Source organism: Poecile atricapillus, chromosome 1, assembly GCF_030490865.1.
Source record: "Poecile atricapillus isolate bPoeAtr1 chromosome 1, bPoeAtr1.hap1, whole genome shotgun sequence".
Classification (NCBI taxonomy): domain Eukaryota; kingdom Metazoa; phylum Chordata; class Aves; order Passeriformes; family Paridae; genus Poecile; species Poecile atricapillus.
The window spans coordinates 28,285,365-28,304,010 of NC_081249.1; the positions used below are offsets into that span (position 1 = coordinate 28,285,365).

Consider the following 18,646-nt stretch of genomic DNA (forward strand, 5'->3'; position numbering starts at 1 on the left):
GATTTCCACCCTGCCAGCTCGAATGATAAGACTCAGGCTAATTACCACCAAATGTTACGAACAATCCTTCACTAAAAAAAACCAACCCAAAACAAAACAAGCCAACCACACACATCTGTGATTTCGAAGAAAACTTGCAGAACCAGAAGCATGTGTAAATTGATGGCCTAAGGGCAGCAAGAGTTCTGCTTCAGGTCTACAGAGATTCTCCAAACACGTAAATGAGATTACAAATCTACAAGGGCTACATTTTGATTGCCAATGCATGCTGTTGTATCTTCCTTAGTGCCATTACCTGAAGTATCTACCGAGCAATAAAGCTTGGATGGGCATGCAATCCAAATTTTATTTCAGAATTGCTCTTTGCTGGTGTTTTCAAAACAAGAACATGGATAGCAAATGTAGTGTTTTCGTAAGTGGCTGGTAAAGATAACTCATATGAGAAAGTCAAGCAGTGAAAAAGCAGACAAAGAAACAAAACCAGCCAAAATGTTAGAGGAGCAGTGAAAGAGATGCAGAAAGGTTTTAAGCAATTAGCAATTCCCTTCACAGACAGGAAAGGAAAAATACACAGAAGACCTATGCAGAGCTTGGTTTTTAACTTCAACTGATAACAAACAACCACCAAGAATATTACAGTATTCAGAACTATTAGACAGAAAATAAGGGTTGGCTGGTAATGGCCTCAGAACACTGTTTCTGATACACTGAAATTTCAGAGATAATACATTTAAAAACATTTATACACAATACAGGAAACACATATCACCTGCAATGACTATTACACCAAAAGAACTCAGGTTTTAGCTAGGGTTTCATATTTGACAGCTTAAACTCTTAATTCTGAAAGATAAAACAAAATGCTAACAAATTCAAGTCAGTCTTTCAGAATGGGAAGGGAGATATTTGTTGCTAATACTGATCCAAGTCAGAGACACATTTTTTCCAAGAGTTTCTTACCTAGGTTTTTTACCTAGGTTTCTCTAAAGATATGAATACACACAGAATTTCTAGAACAGTTGGAGGAAAAGTTTTGAAACCAATGTCTGAAGAGGACTAAATAACAAATTTGCAGTGTACTAATACGCCTCTTAAACGATTCCAAAACCAGTTTCTATATGGATGGCAATTTGAGAAATGAATTACCATTCTGACACAAAACCTTAGGTTTCAAAATGGTTTGTGCGTATAGCAGGTAAAGTTAAAAGCTCTAAAATGTATTTTATTTTATTGCTACCAAAACACACAGAAATTGCGTTTCAGAAATTCCAAATTCATGATTTCAAACAAAAGTTTTTCATTGAATACATACTTGGTGCTACATATGGTTTCACAGAATTTCAAAAGCAAAGACTAATGACTTATTTCTATTGTGGGGATCTCTGTACTCCTGAAGTCTTTAAGTGGAATACAGATATGAAGATTTTGTATTAAAAAAAAGTTTGCTTAAATTATTAAAAAAAAAAATCCATCATGACAGAAAGAGGAAGATAATTTGAAAGCATATCACACCAAGCAGAATAAAAAACAAAAACAAAAAACATTCAAAAAGAAAGAAGGGATATAATTTTCTCTTCCTTGAAAACTCCATGATTTTCCACTAGTTTCCCACTGCCCCCCAAGAAGACATGGTCTCAGCATTAGGAACCCCCCACTCTGTGTCTGTTCAGGCTCCTGACAGTGGTTACTACCAGGGAGAGCTGTCCCCAGGGCCAGAGGAGGATTGCACACACACAGGTAAGGGCAGCTCCTGGCCCTCCTGCTGCCACTGGCAAGAACCACAGCTTCCTGCTTCTCAGTTCATCAGGACATCCAACCTCAGAAAATTGATATATTAAATAACACAGACCTAACAAATCAGTGTTTTCTAGGAAGAAAGAAAACATTTTTCCATCATGTGTGTGAAAACATCAGAAATGTTGGTAATTATAAGCACCTGTAAAACTGCTGCTTTACATCACTGCAAGACCATTCCTTTGCTGTCATCTTTTTGAAACAACATACTCTTTCATTCAAGGTCAGAAACAGCAATTAACTGTCACACAGAAAGTTAAACTGAACCATGAAGATGACCTAACATGGAGGAAACTCAGAATCTTATGAAAAGCCTTAGGGTTTCACACAAATCAAAGAGCATGAGGCTGTGCATTATAAGTGGTCATGAACAATTACTGTATCAAGGTACATTTTTAAAAGAAAAATTTGGGGAAAAGGATTTAGTAGCGTAACATGATTTCCCCTGTGATCGCTCTCCTGCTGTTAGAAGAAGAAAGAACTAATTTTACCAAATTCTACCAGCTAAGAAACTATTGTGGCAAAATATTAATCACTCAAATTAGCTATCTCGAAAGTATATTTCTTCCCCCTTCTACATAAAAAAAAAAAATAAACAAAAACCTTCCAAAGTCATTGTCTTTGATTCTGAAGAAAATCCACAGAATTCTGTAAGCTGACCACACAACTGATCTTAAGGAACTACCTTAATAGCTTGCCCTCTGCAAGGAGGAGATGCTTTTTATAACCAAAACCTGGCACAACTTCCCCAAACATCTTTTCTGCATTTAAAAAGTTTACACAAGGTCTCCAGAATGAAAAATAACCCTGGCACAAATACCTTCAGTAATACTTCCTCAGCTTTTACTAACCAACAAAAGCTTAAGAAATCTACTCAAAGTATAATCAATACAGAACGTTTTAAGGAAGCAGAGCATATACAGAAATAACAGTTCAACCATACTTAAGAATTAAGTTCAGGCATTAAAGTCTGAAAGAGAGGTTTAGGCACAAAAAGGGTTGGAAATGAAGACTTGAAAATGGCAACAGTTGCCAGTAGCAAAAAGATGTTCAGTATTTCTTACCATCTCCCAGAATAGCAAAGCAGCACATAAACCAACAGCCCTGCTGAAATTAGTGCATATTTTGAAACATAAATTACATCTACACCTTGCTGCATTAGGATGGTGGCTCAGAAATATGCACAATCCCTCCAGCAGAATTTACTTCAAAGCTTTCCCGTTTTTCTGCCTACAGAGCTCGGCAATAGATAAAATTGAGAATGTGGTTTTCATTCATTTCTTCCAGGCACTCTAAAACTCACACATGCACCTCAGAGTGGCTTGAAATCTGGTATGCCATATGGCAGTACACTTGTCATTTCCAGAAATATGTTGAATATGGATTCCAGAGATATAAAGCCCCAATAAAAAAAATAAAAAAAAAAAAAACAAAAAAAACCAAAAAAACAAAACAAAACTCCTGAAGCCAACAAATTTTGCTCAAACGCCACCAGCTTTATACTACACACAACTGGAGAGCCTGAACTTTGATCAGGCTTCAAAGAATCTCTTCATTTGCCCCAGAAAATAAATCTGATGCCTTAGATTGTGGAGGCTTATTTCCCTACTGTTTTGCAACTCCGTAAAGTTATTTACACTTGCCTTAAGTGAGACTGAAGTAGAAATGATACATCAACATCAATAGTAGATTTATATAAACACATTGCACTTGGAGCACAAAGTAAATGATTTACAAGCTGCAGAACAGTGGAGAATCAGGATAAAGGGTTTTATGGCTATTCCAGTGTGAACCAACTAAAGAAGAAATAATTACTTCTCATTCCTGCATAAAATGTTTAATGGTGCACATGATGAAGTAACATTCAAAAAAAACAAAAACCTGTCAAACAAAACCCAAAAGAATTAGCAAACAGATTTTAAAAAAATATAAAAATCTGACAAAAGAAATAAGGCTCTCCTGCTGGCTGAAATAATCACATAGTCTCCAAGCTCATCAAATTAGAGTGAGATTTCCAAAAAAATTGGCAAAGCTGAACTAAACACCTTGCTGTTGCCAAAATGAGCGAATCCTGTGCTGTAGGTAGAAATCAACTAATTCATCCTTCTACTATCATTTCTAATGTGTCTAATTTCTACTATTTGCAACGTGTGATTAAATGATCTTTCTTTTCTGAGAAAGAAAACTCAGACTAGCAAGCTGAAATCAAATAACATTACATGACCACAACGGTTTTCCTCCTTGCTTTTTTCTTTCAAGGATGGAATTGCAGATACAGAGAAACAGAGAAGCATTCACCTTTTCCCAGGCACACACAGTTCCTTTCTTTAAACCTCATATTGCATCTTGAAAATACATTATCCTAACACACATCTTTTTAACCCAAAGATGAAATTTAACAGGGAATAGTAACTCCGTTGACAAGACGTGCTTTAGGGGTGATACTATGTTTTTAACCACACACAGAAATCAAGTAAATCATCTTTCTCCAGAGCAATGGATCCTATAATCTGTAACAAATTTCCTATCTGCATATTTCATAGAAATACCTGTTTTGGAGAAAGTGCATGTGTGCTATTTATTTATTTATTATATTTAAGTATGCAGTGGTGACTTGGAAAAAAATGGCAAGGAAATACAGATGATTTTATCATCAGAGTCCAATCCAGATCTACTGCAACTTATCTACGAATAAAGAATAAAATCAAGAGCATTTTGACCATATCTGGTAAAGAGTATTTGCAAGCACCTAAAACAACCAATGGCAGCATCAGCTGGGACACGTAACATAGCACAGACACTCACTAAACTAATCCATCAGGTTCATCCCAGACCAGGATCCATCCAGGTGCTCCAGCTGATGAGGGTTTCAGCCACGAAGAGACAAGACAAGCACAAAGCTGCCACTCACATCTAACGGCGAGTGTATCTGCTCATTGCTGCTAGAGGCAGAGGGCTTTGAGAAAGCCAGGGCTTTTCCCCCAGGCATAACTAGCACAGAGCTGCCAGCCACTGGTGTTGCCACCTAGGGAAGCTGTTCCTAGAAAAGCAAGAAAAACGCGTGGGCTGAGCTGAAAAGACAATGCATAAACTAAAGCAAGCCAAAGAGTCCTCTGTAATACAAGAGGTGAAGAAAATCCCCATGTCTGCTAAGATTTAAGCTGAAGACTGGATGTCTGTCCCCAATATACTCCACAACCAATAATTGGGTTTTTCAGGTACATTGAGCTTGTGGTTGGGATGAAAAGTGGCTTCCACATGCTACAGCAAAATTTTACTGTGCCCAGCAGACAAAGTATGCTAAATTTCCTGAACATTTTAATATTCACTGCAACACATAGTAAAACCAAACAAAACCCTAGAAAATCTGCACTTCACAGAATTTTCCATGTATTTTGCAGATGGCATTGAAACCATCTGCTGATGCTGCCAGAAAATTCAAGAACCACCAAAACCTGTATTTGACAGGTCCAGACCTACTGTAAAGAAAGGAAAATCTGAATGACTTCAGCATGATTCATAGAAGTGATCCAGGATAATACAGATTACATTTCTTCTTTAATCATTCTTTCAATAAAAGCAGAGTGAAATTCAACGTTTATGGTACTTTTAATTGTAGTTGTAGAAAATAAAAAGCTGTTTGAAACCACATGCACACCACCATCCTCCCACAGCTATTACTACACCGACAGAAAAACTAGAGAAATCGTTCTCATACTGGAACACCTAAAATGCCAAAGAGCCAGAACCAGTTCTCAACTGTGTATCCATTTACTTTAGTCATCATTTTCTTCTTCCCGTATGTGCTTTCCTTTACAAAGTCAAAAATCTAAACCTCAGAGAAGTTAACTAAACACATTCATAAGTGGCTTGAGTATCATAATTCAGTTGATTAAATATTTGGAAGAGTTCACCTGGTGGCTTTGAAATGCAGAAGAGGACCAATTCAGAGTTCTGCAAGTGGTAATACACTTCTTGAGGCTCCATCAGTAAAGTGGTAACAATCCTTTAAGTAAAGCAAAGCCAAAAGATTCAAGATGGGAAACGAAGCTATAAACAGTAAGAATGCAGAAGTTTACTTCCCGTATGCAAGGTCAGCAAACTATTACAACATCAAGATACATGCCAGTCTTTTACTTCCTTTACTTACAGATTTAGCCTTTAAGGTGTCTAGTGCACTTTTTTCAAGTGGTAACTTTCTTGTTACCTATTTTAATTCTATACTTAAAGATCTTCCTGCATTCCAAGACAATAATTATTTTACTTTGATGTTTTTTCCTTGGATGCTTTCCAGATGAAGTTCTAAATTGAAGTTCAGCAGAATAACGATCAGAGCACTACATTTCAATAACACAAGCATTGAAAGTGCGGCCTTCAGTGTATTAAAGTCATTGCTGGAAGCTACATATGAAAATATATTACCCACCTCAGAAAACCCTACATTGTTATAATTTGGTCATTTCACACACCAGTGATCAATCTCAGCTGAGCACATTCTGTAAGTCCATACATAATGATAAAAAATTAGACATACAGGAGAAAAATTTAAGTCTTTCCTTTGTGAATAAGTATATCCACCTAGTGATTTTATGTAAAAATCACATTTCTACTGCTTCTTAGTATGAAGCTAAACAAGGTGAAGATATACAAATTGTTAGTTACAAGGGTCAATGACTCAGCAACCTGCATTACGTCCACTTTGCAGCAAAAGCTGATAAGCACAAAACAACTGCTTTAAAAAACAATCTTGGAAGTATGCCCACATGAAACTTTTTTAAATGTACATATACATTTAAGGCTACTAACTGTGAATCATATATCTATTGTTCAACTCTTCCTGAACTCAATATTTCTATTTTCCAACTCTTTCCTTTACCTGCCCTTAAAATTTATAAGTTTCAGATCAGTGTTGCATATAAAATCCTCAGAATCAGCAACTGTCAGTAAGTACACTACAGCACATCTACAAGCCGAAAACCCCAGGCTACATTTCATTTCAGTACAGAACAACAGAGACTTTTCAGAACAGCAATGTTCTGAAGAAATATTACAAAAAAGAGAAAATCCAGCTACTGGAAAAGAGAAAAAACTGAAATAATATTGCTTCCACCATTCCCCCAACACACTATGACACTGGGATCCAGTGCTGAATCTCACTGCATAGTTCTCTCTATGCAGCTCTCCCACACTATAAGGAGTGGACAAGCAGGAGGAAGAGGATATATGTGTGAAGGAAAGTACAGTGTTAATTTTATACAATTCATCTTAGCCCAAAGCCGGTTCATACTGGTAATCCTACCCCAGTTTGGACCACATTAAGTTCAGATTTAATTAATCATTCCCAAATACCAAGTTGCAAGCATATACATACGAAGGTAGAAAATGAGAACATGATATTCAACAGAATAACCTGTAAAGCACCTTACATTTTCTCCTCCCCTGAGCAGATAAAAGCAAACAGACAACCTCATTTCTGTGACTGTATGCAACCACATATTTAGTTAGAATAGAGAGCCAACAAAACACTAACAAAAACATCTTCATCCAATCCTATTCACAGCTTTTAAATTAATGGAAAGACTCTTCCGGCATGAAGAATACATGAGTAATAGCCTCCACGGGAACTTTAATAGCAGATCGTTAGACAAAGGGCTTCATAACACAGCGGCTGGATGCCATTCAGCTACCTGACAGCCCCTGCGCTGCTTGGAAAGAGTGCATTAACCAGAGGATGTGGATTTCTGAGGCACTGACTGGTGCTACCCCGTACTGCAAAGGGAACAGAAGGGAGATGGGTTAAGGAGGCAGATTTGGACGCTTTGAAAGAGGTATTAGAGCAAAGGGCTGCGTGATGCAAGATAACATATGATGTTCGGTCACACACAGCAGCTGCAGGAAAACAGATTTCTCCGCAAAACAGCTACACACGGTCATTTTAGCCTTCCATAAATTTACAGTACTTCAAATCAATACCACTGAAAATTCTAGAAAAACAATGCAAAACATTTATTTATTTATTACACTTCTCAATGTAAAAATATTTCTTCTTATTTAAGGAAAGATATGTATTAGTTGACCTATGTGGGAGCCCACCGCAGTACCTTAACATAATTCTAGAATATATTCATAGAAGGAAGTTAAAAACAATTATATAGAAATCTTGTAAGCAAGGGTTCAAGTGTATTCTCATTTCAGAAACCTCAACAACTCTACTTCCACACATCACACAACTGCAATGTTCCAGCCAAATCTTTCTCATTCCCAAATGTAATTACACTAGACAGATTACTTTTTTTTCTAGTTGTAGATAGTATTTTATTTCCTTTGCTTAAATATTTCTGCCATATGAATGGATTACAGACAACCCAAAAACATGTCTACTCACAATTAAGTCTATTTCCAGTCATAATTATCTACAAAATACTGTACAATGGAAAAGGAGGAGGGAAAAGATTAACAAAGCAAAGACACAGGTGATCACCATCAGTTTAAGCAGCAAAATAATCAAGGTATACACCAACTAAATCCAAGTTTTTCTTGAAGTATTTACAGATTCATAAAATGAAATGTTACTTCCCTAAGAAAATCTAAAGGTACACAACTGCCAAAACTACAAATTATATTGATACCAGGTGCAAGTATTAATATTGAGGTTTGGAGTTTTGATTGTAGTTGGGTTTTGTCGGTGTCCTCTTCATATCTACTAAGTGCCACAATTTTAGAACAAAAGTATCAACAATTTTAAAATCCACTGAAATCCAGCTGCTTAACATCAGGCATGACATTCTGCAAACTAGAAACATCCCTCACATTTAGAAAAGCCTGTGGCAGGAAAATGGCACAGGAAAAAGAGCCAAGGGCTGCTAACAGTCAGGTGGGCAACAGGCAGGCAGAGCTGACCAGGGAGTGGCACTGGAAAAATGATATCCTCTCTAGCACAACTCCACCTTGACTCACCTGCATCCATGACTCACTGACATCAGATTCAGGATTGCTACTTTTGAAGAACAAAGCATTTGAAATTTTACTACCTGCTTGGCAAGCACAGTATAATCTACTAAATACCAAGCTGCTTCAAATGCTATGTACACTCAGTAATGGTATGTATGCCATTGCTGCAGGAGAGTAAGTCAATGGCCATTAATTCAGATTGCAGTTATGTATAGTATCATTTTTTAACCACAAGTATATCACTTACATTAACTCAAAGGAATCCAAATGACCAGCTACTTAACCAATAAAATTATCTATCTGGAAAGAAGGAAAAAAATAATCAAAGAAAAGAACAGACAAATCACAAGGGTAAACTGAAAAGATTTTTATAACAGAGCACTGAAATCAGGTCTAGCTGCACCATTAAACAATCTAAGACAGTTAAAACAAGGGGGACAAAGCATTTTAAAAGTTACAAATTTCCATGATCAGCATTAATATACTTATTTTCAAACCTTGGTTCCTCCAAAACAGGAATTACAACCTTCAATGCATTTAAGAGCCTTTCTTGTATCACATTTTAGTTTTCCCGCTTTCCCTTTTTATTTTTTCCTGTTTTAATTCATTTTGGCTGTCTGGTTTAAATTCTAGGTTTCCATGTTTTTAAATAAAACACCAAACTAACTAATTCCTTATCTCCCCCCTTTTCCATCAACTTAAGCAGGCATTATATCAAGCACTGCCTGATCCCTGATCCACACCTGTTCTATAAAAGCTCAGTAATACTGTTCAATAAACAATCCTAAACTACTGGGAGCCACACTGACTTTATGGGACTGCTGGAAAAGTAATGTCATATACATTGTATAGGTATAAAGTCTGTCTCTAAAAATAAGCTGGCTGTGTGACACTACAGCAGAAGTTCCAAAATTCAATATACATGCTGTGACAACGAAAGAATGCATAACTAAAAAAGAATTGACCTGCAGTGTAACAGTGGTTCTTGTCTTGGAAAAGATGTACATACGGCTCAGCTTCATGTTTTGTAAATTAGAGACGTTCACTGCAATAGGACCACTAAGCACATGCTTGTATATTCACAGGGCCATAGCAATGCAGGGAGAAGTTGGATTCAAAGAATGAAACTTTGGCAAAGCTTTGACATTGCGTCTTCCAGAGAGGTGAAAGAAATACCTGAATAAATATCCAGAATCTCCTGTCAGCAAAACCAGAAAAGATCCTAAAGGAATACAATCAAGAGTATTATAAGACAAGACTAACGGAGGAAGACACACACTGTCACAGTAACCACATTACCCACACTTTAACAGTTCTCTGCCATAGAAAGTCTGTAACATTTCAGTTCATTATGATTCCCCATGCATCCCTTAAGAGCCTCAAAGCTCATAAAAATGATGTGTCATATTTTGATACTTGTGCTAAACACAACCTTTGTGATTACCAGTGTTTAAACTCGATACAATCCACACAGTCCTTACTGAGATATCTGATTAAATTTCTAATATTCATGAACTAGAATTTTAATATTGAATGCTCAAAATGATTTAGGTCTTTTGATGTAACAGAACATAAGTCATTTAGTGTCAAGCGGAAGGCAGATCCTTTATTATAGCATTAATTATTTGGGATATTAGCATTAATTTCTTTCTCTATTTGAATTAAATGCAATTCAAAACAGTGTGAATTTATGAATAGTCCACAATACAATTATTTCTATATTATCCCTGCAGCACTAGCAGAAAGACTGCTTACAGAACTGAAAATGTAAAGGAAGAAGATTGATCACCAATTTTTCTTTTCATCTTTTTTTCTGAAAGACGGAAAAGTAAAGCTCAGGATGTTTATACTCGAAATGGCTTCACTCTTTTTTTTGATGTAAAAATACCCATCTTTATACCTATAAATGTCACCCGCATTTTTTGCATACAATGATTAAAGGAAAGCACAATTAAACAAGATATACCACAACCAACTTCTTTTATGACTGGAACAAAAACATTCTTAATTAAAACCACAAAGTTGAAAAAATAGCAATGACTTTTACAAAATTTCAGTAGTCACTAGGAAAAATGCTATGTTCTTAACTTACGTTTCCGAAGTTGCTACACACACAGAATTCCAAGTTCTGGTAGGAAGGATCAGTTAAACATATAAACATAGTACCTTCTTCCCAGGGCCTATATGGTACCAGTTATCATTTCACTTATATTACAGGTATAACAAGACAGTACTGCTAACAAAAGTAATTCATAACTATAAGTAAATATACCACCATGCATGAAAAACTGCTGTTCGCAGGTCATTTGAGTTGGTTACCAGAGCACTAGATACTGACAGACCATAATCCAGTTTAACATTCCAATACAAAACACACAAAAAACAGCATTTATAGGGTTTTATCTAACTTACAGGACTTCTTCAGTCCACTTAAACCAGAAAGACCTGGGCAACTCAGATTGCAGCCTAACAAATAAACAACAGCCAAGCTTATAAATAAACCAAATAAGCCATCTGTGCCACTGACTGCCTGTTTGCAGCCCATCTACACAGGTGTCAGCTCCTGGCCCTGCACTCTACAGCTGAACGATCATGGAGTATTTCTGCCATCACCGACTGACAGCACTAACACAAAATGAAAAAAATCAGTGAACAGAGTGCTCATTTCCAACCTAACAAATACTCAAAATCTATCCTTCTGGTTTTGCTGAAGTTTTTACTAAAAATACTGAATGCATTTAAAACACATGCATCTTTAAAGTGACTGGATGAAGTCCAACTACCTTTTTGCTCTTCCACTATTTAGCAAACAAATTTTCAATCTAAAATTACCAACTAAATTTTTAACCAATATTAAATCTATTTAAAATGAAAACTGAAAGGATACTTGTAAAAACAAACTAAAAAACTCTGAACTCAAACTGAAGAAAAAAAGTTTTGCTAAGCCAGGTGGCAGTGTGCATTTGCAGCAGCCCAAGTCTCCTGTGGTGGAATCCAGAATGCTTGACATGCCATCATTCAAGACCTGTCAAATTTGATAACACTCTGTGTGTGTCTGGAAGGACACCATCCATTCAGGGAAATGAACGCGTCATTTGTTGTCATGACAGCTATCAAAATTCAGCCCGAGAGCATATCACAGAGCCACGTATCTCTCCTTCTGCATTAAAAGGTTGAAAAATACTTTCCTTGTCATCATCCAAAACATCATTAGGATGTCAACTAAGAAGTCAGCTCCCCTGAAACAGCAGTGGCCCAGGATGGCACTGCGAGCCAAGTCCAAAGCACAATGGATGTGGGAGAAAGTAAGTGTGATGCTATTGTAAAACAGGAAGGAGAAACCTCGCAGCCATGAGCCATAGTATGCTGAGGGTGTTCTTAATGCATTAAAACCAAGAGGTCAGTATGATCAATGCTTGGGACTCTTCTTTGGTATCAGTGCCAGGTTTTGCTAAATAGGAGGCTTCATTTATTGCTTTTCCTTGAAATGTTTATTAGTCCAGAATCTGTAAAAAATTTAGAGTAATACACCAGTTTAACTCTCCATATGCAGAGTAAGTTTTAACAGGGGACAGTATTCCTCTTCTCTCCCAAACCTATGAAGGGACTGAAGGAGTGACATGTTTTATTTTACTGTATAGTTAACTAATACTTAATTGATATACAAAAAGCATTATTTTAGCCAACTTAAATTTGATAAGGATGAGTTAAAAAATCCTACTATGTTTCATTTATAGTTTATATGTTCAATGGACAACATCAGTCCTTTCTAAACCTTCCCATCCTTGCAAGGATCTAGTCTTATTTTGAAGGAAAGGTTATCAGACAGTGTTCAATGACTTTTTGAAAATAATATAAATAAGACAAATATAGTTAAATCCAAAATGAAATCGTCAAATTTTTTTTCAAGAGCTTGCTTTTACTTTCTTTTCTTTTTTATTAGTATTTTATTTTCTTAAAAATACTTTTTAAATGATGCACTGCTAGAAGAACCAATAATCCCACCCCAGCACAAGCAAAAAGTACCTGCCTTTTGCTCTTCCTCTTCCTGTTCTCCTGCAGGCTCTGATGGCTCCTCTGTATTTGCACAGAGCTGATCGAGCATAACCCACAGGGAAAGAAAGGCAAGAGAGAGCACTCAGCTAAAAGCAGCTTCTCACAGTGTAAGGGGATGTGACCCAGACTCAGAGGACTGCATCAGGAAGAGCATCCACAACCTCTAGCTTCTCCATGAACTTCAGTACCTGCTTTCACTCTCGTGACACTTCTCTTTATTAAGGCATTCATAAATACGCTGATCACTTCTGGAATGTAGAAGCTTCAAACAGCTTAGAAGGCTAAACCTGTGTTTCTAACAAACAGGCAATAAACTGAAGGCGTGCTCATTTATTTTCAGTTATTGATGCCTCACCTATTAAAACAGCGCAACTGCTGAAACACAACAGGCTACCTAACCATATTTATTTTTCTGATTTTACCTTATTTGAAACAAAGTTTTTATTTCATTTAATTAATTTAAATGAAGATTATAAAAAGGAGGTTGCCTAAGACAGGTATACCTGATTCTTTAAACATACTATAACTACGTTTTTTTGTCTAGTAAAATTTCTGCTATATTCTATCTGCGGTACATCTCAGTACCCGTTTTCACGTCTGTTTCTATGGTTGTGTGTACTCTGCATACAGTAATTGATATGAGTTTAGGAAAACTAGGTAAGGTAAAAACACACCCATATAGCATTTTATTTTGCACCTGTATTTTGTCATGATTGGAAGAGAGAAGCAGGACTTTTGAGAACTCAGGGATCTGCCAAGAGTCCCATGTTTACTACACTGTCTGCTCCACCAAATAATCAACAGTAGTTACATGTCACCATATTAGTACTGGCTAATGAGATCAGGACCAAAACCAGCATAGTAAACCTCCAGTCTCTATGCCACAAAGTTTGTTTCTGCAGCTGTGAAAAAATACAAGCTATACCAGCCTGAGCTTCCACTCTAACAAATGTTTTTCATACCATGAGTACTTCTAAAACTTTACTGACACCAGGGTTTTGTCTACAGTTGCAGTAATTTAAAATGCAATGGGTTGCTATTCTCTTATCAAGATTTATTCCTCTGCATCTGAATTCTTAAAATTTGCAATACTCAAAGAAAGCTTAAAAATGTACACTGTCAGGCCAGCTCACTGCAAAGTTATTATTTATGAGTTTAAAATATGAACTCACTCCATTAATAGTAAAAAACAAATTGATTTGTTGTGTCACATATATTTAATTGAATATAAAAATACGTATTTCATATTTCAATGCACTTTCAACTTACTCATGTCATTCACATTTATGAAGCAATTAAGAATTCTTATGATGGGGGAAAAAGATTACTTCAACAAAAAAAAAAAAAAAAAAAAAGAAACCCAACAAAAATTTAGCATTTGGAAGAATTACCCACTACTGAACAGAGCAACAGTTTAATTGGGCAGAACACCATTGACTACATTACCATGAGAAAACTAATGGGCCTAATTAATTTGCAGGAAAAATTTAAATTGGAACTACCTAAAACAGAAACAACTTTTGGATTCCTGGGCCAACATGCATAAATCTGAAAAGTAAAACAAACAGAAAAGTCATTTCTCAAAAAGTGTACCAGTATCTCATGTAGTAAAGACTGGACAATGGTGCACAGGTGAAATGATTAGTGCAGGCCACACTTCTTCACGTCAGGACAACAAAACAATGCTATTTCCCACATTACAAAGCACCATCCCAGCTCTCTAAACATCATTCTCTCCAGGAACTAGTAAGAATTCCTCACTTTCACTCCCTGGAAACTATTGTTGTACAACATTTCTGTATACTTAGTAAATACAAGGACAAACAAAGCACACTACCTTTAAATTTATTATTTCATAAGAAGCAGAAAACAGCTCTCCTGCAGAGTGCCTCAACTCTCCGCCTCTCCAGATGACCTACTTTGGGGGAGCAGGGTGTCCAGCGACAAGCACCCAGCACCTCACCCCGGGCTGATAGAAACACAGCAGCATCTGGTTTCAGTTTTCAGCTATCTAAAAACTCCCTCAAACTCCTCTAATAAATCCACATCAGCAATCCTCCTTCCTCAAAACACAGTGGGAGTGGGGTTTGGGAATAGCCACAGCTTAGAAACCATCAGTCCATCAAATACAAACAGAAAATATTTTTCTAGAACATACACTTTACATTCAAAGATGCTTTGGTTTTGATTTCAAACCTGCAGCAAGTAAATTGATACAGCACCTGTCTCCATGAGTTTGGAAGCAGCTTTTATGCTCAAGGAGCATGAAAAATGCAGATACTCTGAGTAGTTTTGCTGCTGCTCAAGACCACGACCAACAAACAGAGCCATTTGGGTATCACTTTTCGAGTTGCTACTGTTATAGTTTCTATGGGGGAAAGCCATGAGCACTGCAAAGGATTAACATACCAACAGCAACACAAGGCAGAAAAAAAACAAAGGCTGGAAAAACAGCAGACATCCCTGACCTCGTGCATCTTCTTTAGCTAACAGAAGATGTGAGGTGACACGGAAGAGAAAACCTTAAGCTTTCAGACAGCTACCCAGGAAAACAGGGAAAAAAAGAGAGGAAGGGGAGATAAGTTCCCTTTCTGTACGGCAACAAGGCAAAGGCTGAAGTTCTGAATATTTACCATATGTTCAGTACCCAGGATATAATAAAAAGGATCATGCAGACTATCAAGGGCTAACTCTGCTGTTAGTTTTCAGAAAATACAGTAAAAGATTTTGTGTATTATTTTTTTTTCATAAAAGCAATTGGAAATGTAATCTGGTAGAAGCAGGAGGCAAATATTGCAATGACAGAATAACAGCAATAAGAGCTAACATTATAATGAATCTGTATCTGTTTCATGGCCTATATAAAAATATTTGCTAATTACAGCCTTGCTCTTCATGGTACAGGTGCCTTCTATTGTTACATTTGCTCACTGTTCCCAAAAGTGACATCTTCTGTCAAAGTCACAAGAAGAAAGTCAGTTACAAAGACAAAGCGATCTGCTTAACTTCTTAAACACACTTGGGTGAGACAGAAGCTTTCGATTTCCAGAGTTGTGGGATCAATATTTCAGAGAAGCAACAACATTACATCAGAAATTATAATCCTAAAAATGAAAACACAGTACCATTAACATCATCAATGTGATACTGCTTCAGATTCCTAAAAAGCAACGGAAAAAACAGTATTTTCAAACAGAAATTCATCATAATCTCCTATCCAGTGAGTCCTTTCAAATTCCTCCATATTAAGTTACCAGTCCAAACTCCCAATGATACAAACCACGCGTGGTTAAGCCATGAAAATTTGTTTTTACAAAGGCCACTACCGCATTTCATGAAAAAGAAGTCTAATTCTCCCACGTTGAGCTGCTAGAACAGCAGCAGTATGTTGTTCAGAAACAAAAAGGCTTCATGGGAAGAAACACTGTTCAAGCTGAAGAATGCTTTAAATTCGTGCCGACTTTCAGTCACCATTCAACTTTTAAAATAACAAAAGGTTTCTCTTTGTTTTACAAAAACATGACAGTTCCAAGTGAAATACTACATAGAATTCACGGAATAACCCTGATCCACGCAGAGGGCCACATTCACAGTTAAAAAACAGTGGAAGGTATTAACATGGGAACTAGAGCCGAGAGCCCTCATGATCAGCCAGCTGCAGGTCAGACCTGAATTACAAACCTGAATCGCGATCTGACAACCTGATCTGAGATAGGCCAAAGTGCCAACCCCGCCAGCAAGGGGTAGCTGTTAGCCTGGGCACATTTTTAATTAAAAACAGGGCGAGAAGACTTAAAAACTTCAGTAATTTTCTTCCGAAAACACGCAGGGATGCGCTTCACTGAACATTCAGAACATGAGATGTAATTTTACCTTTACGTCCTTTACCTACACTGGCATCGACTGAGGCCACAGCGCACCGCGCTCCTCGAGAAAACTCCCGGCCTCAGCCCGACCGAAGTCGAAAGTCGGTGACGGAAAGAAAAACGAACCGGCCGGGCCAGGGGCCATGTCCCCGCCGCAGGCCGGTGTGCCCGCCCGCCCGCCGGTCCCCGTGCGGGGCGGCGGCGCTCCCGCTCCCGCCCGGGAAACTTTCGGGTTGCGCCGCGCTCCGGCCGGGAGGCGCTGCCCGCCTTCCCCCGGCGCTGCCCCGCGGCCGCCGGATACACCGCCTCCATTCACCGGAGCCCCGCGAGGGGTGTGGGGGGTGGCGTCCCGGCCCGGCGCTGCCCCCCGGCCGGGCGACACAAAGCAGCGGCTGTCACACGCGCACACACACACACACACAAGCAGCAACTCGGGAGGATGAGGAGGAGCCGCCCCCGAGCTCCCCCCGCAACTGGACGTGGCATACAAACACCTCCTCCCGCTCCGGGCCCCCCGTGCCGCCCCCGGCAGGTACCGGCCCTCTCCTGCGCGGGGCGGCCGCGGAGCCTCGGCCGCCCAGGTGACACCCGCCTTTCCCCCGCTCCCGACGCCCCTTCCCTGCGTCGTCCCCCGCGGCTGCCACAAGTTTGCGGCGGGCCCCAGCCCCCGCCCCGGCCCCATCCCTGTCCCGCCCGCAGCCGCGCTTACCTCCGGCCGGCCGGCGGGGAGCGGAGCGGAGCGGGCGGCGGCGGGGAGGCTCCCAGCCCAGGCGGGCTCCGCTTCTTTGTCTCCTCGGCGGCGGCGGCTGCGCCCGTTCGCTCCCCCTCCGCTTCCCTCTGCCCTTCTCCGGGCGGATGCGGGCCGCGTCCTCCGAGAGGGGCCGGCTGGCTTCCCCCCCCCTTCCCCTTCCTTCTCCTCCTGCGCTCTTCGCCGGACGCGTCCAAGGCCCCGGCCCTCGGCGGCGGCAACGGCGGCGGCAGCTCCGCTCCCTGCCTTCCCTCTGCCTGCTGCGCCCGGCGGCGGCGGCGGCCCCTCCTCCGCGAACCGCCCCCCCCCGGCACAGGCACAGCCCCCGCCCCCGCCCTGCCCTTCCTGCCGCTGCCGCTGCCGGGATCGCGCGGGAGGAGCTCCCCGGGCTCCCCCTTGCCCGCCGGGAGGGCCGCTGCTCCCCCGCCCCAGCGCAGGAAGGACGGGCAGGGACAGCCTGGGTGGCTCTCTCCCCTCTGCTGCAGGACCTCTCCGGGACCGCGGGGCGGGGCAAAGGGGGGCCCTCCCTGCAGGAGCGCCTTGACACCTCCTCCCCCTTCCAGCCCCGTGAGACCCGGCGCTCTCGGAGAAGCTGCCCCGCTGGGAGCGGAAGCGCCCGGGAGAAGTAGTGGCGGACACTGAAAGAGCCGGGGATGGAGGGAACGCGCACTCTTCGGGGCTGGGCCGGGGGAAGCGCCGTGCTTCGCTCCGGGGATGCCACGGGCCGGGGGCTTCACGAGCGCGGGGCCGCTGCCGCCGGGGAATTTCCAGCCACGGTATCGGGGCGCTTCCGCCGCCGCCCATAAGCCGCGGGGCGGCCGCAACTCCAGCTCTTCCCGGCCCTTCTCTTCCCTGCCGGCCCAGGGCGAAGTTTCAGCCTCAGCGCCCCGTGTATCAGCCGGGTCGGGCGGGGATTGGTAGGTAGTGTGCCCTCGGCAGAGGGTGGTGGGCGCGGCAGCCACCCCAAGCCACAGAATCAGAGTGTCCTGTGTTGGAAGGGACCCACAAGGTTCATCGAGTCCAGCTCTTTGCCAAGCTCAGGACACTCCACGAATTCCACCATGTCTGAGAGCGTTTTCCAAATCCTTCTTGAGCTCTGTCAGACTTGGTGCTGTGACCTGGGGCGCCAGTGCCAAAGCACCCTCTGGGTGAAGAACCTTTTTCTAACGCCCAACCTAAACCTCCCCTGACACGGTTCAGGCTGGTCCCTGGGGTAAGACAATTCCGAAGC

At 40.6% G+C, this 18,646-nt stretch overlaps 1 protein-coding gene across 1 annotated transcript in view; it reads right to left on the bottom strand.

The window, feature by feature from the left end:
• Window positions 1-17,698, bottom strand: part of NCK2 (NCK adaptor protein 2) — an 85,494-nt gene extending 67,796 nt beyond the window's left edge. The window contains exon 1 of the mRNA XM_058858741.1: window positions 17,377-17,698. The gene's annotated coding sequence lies outside the window, so the exon portion shown is untranslated. The remainder of the gene's footprint in view (window positions 1-17,376) is intronic.
• Between the last annotated feature and the right edge of the window lie 948 nt (window positions 17,699-18,646).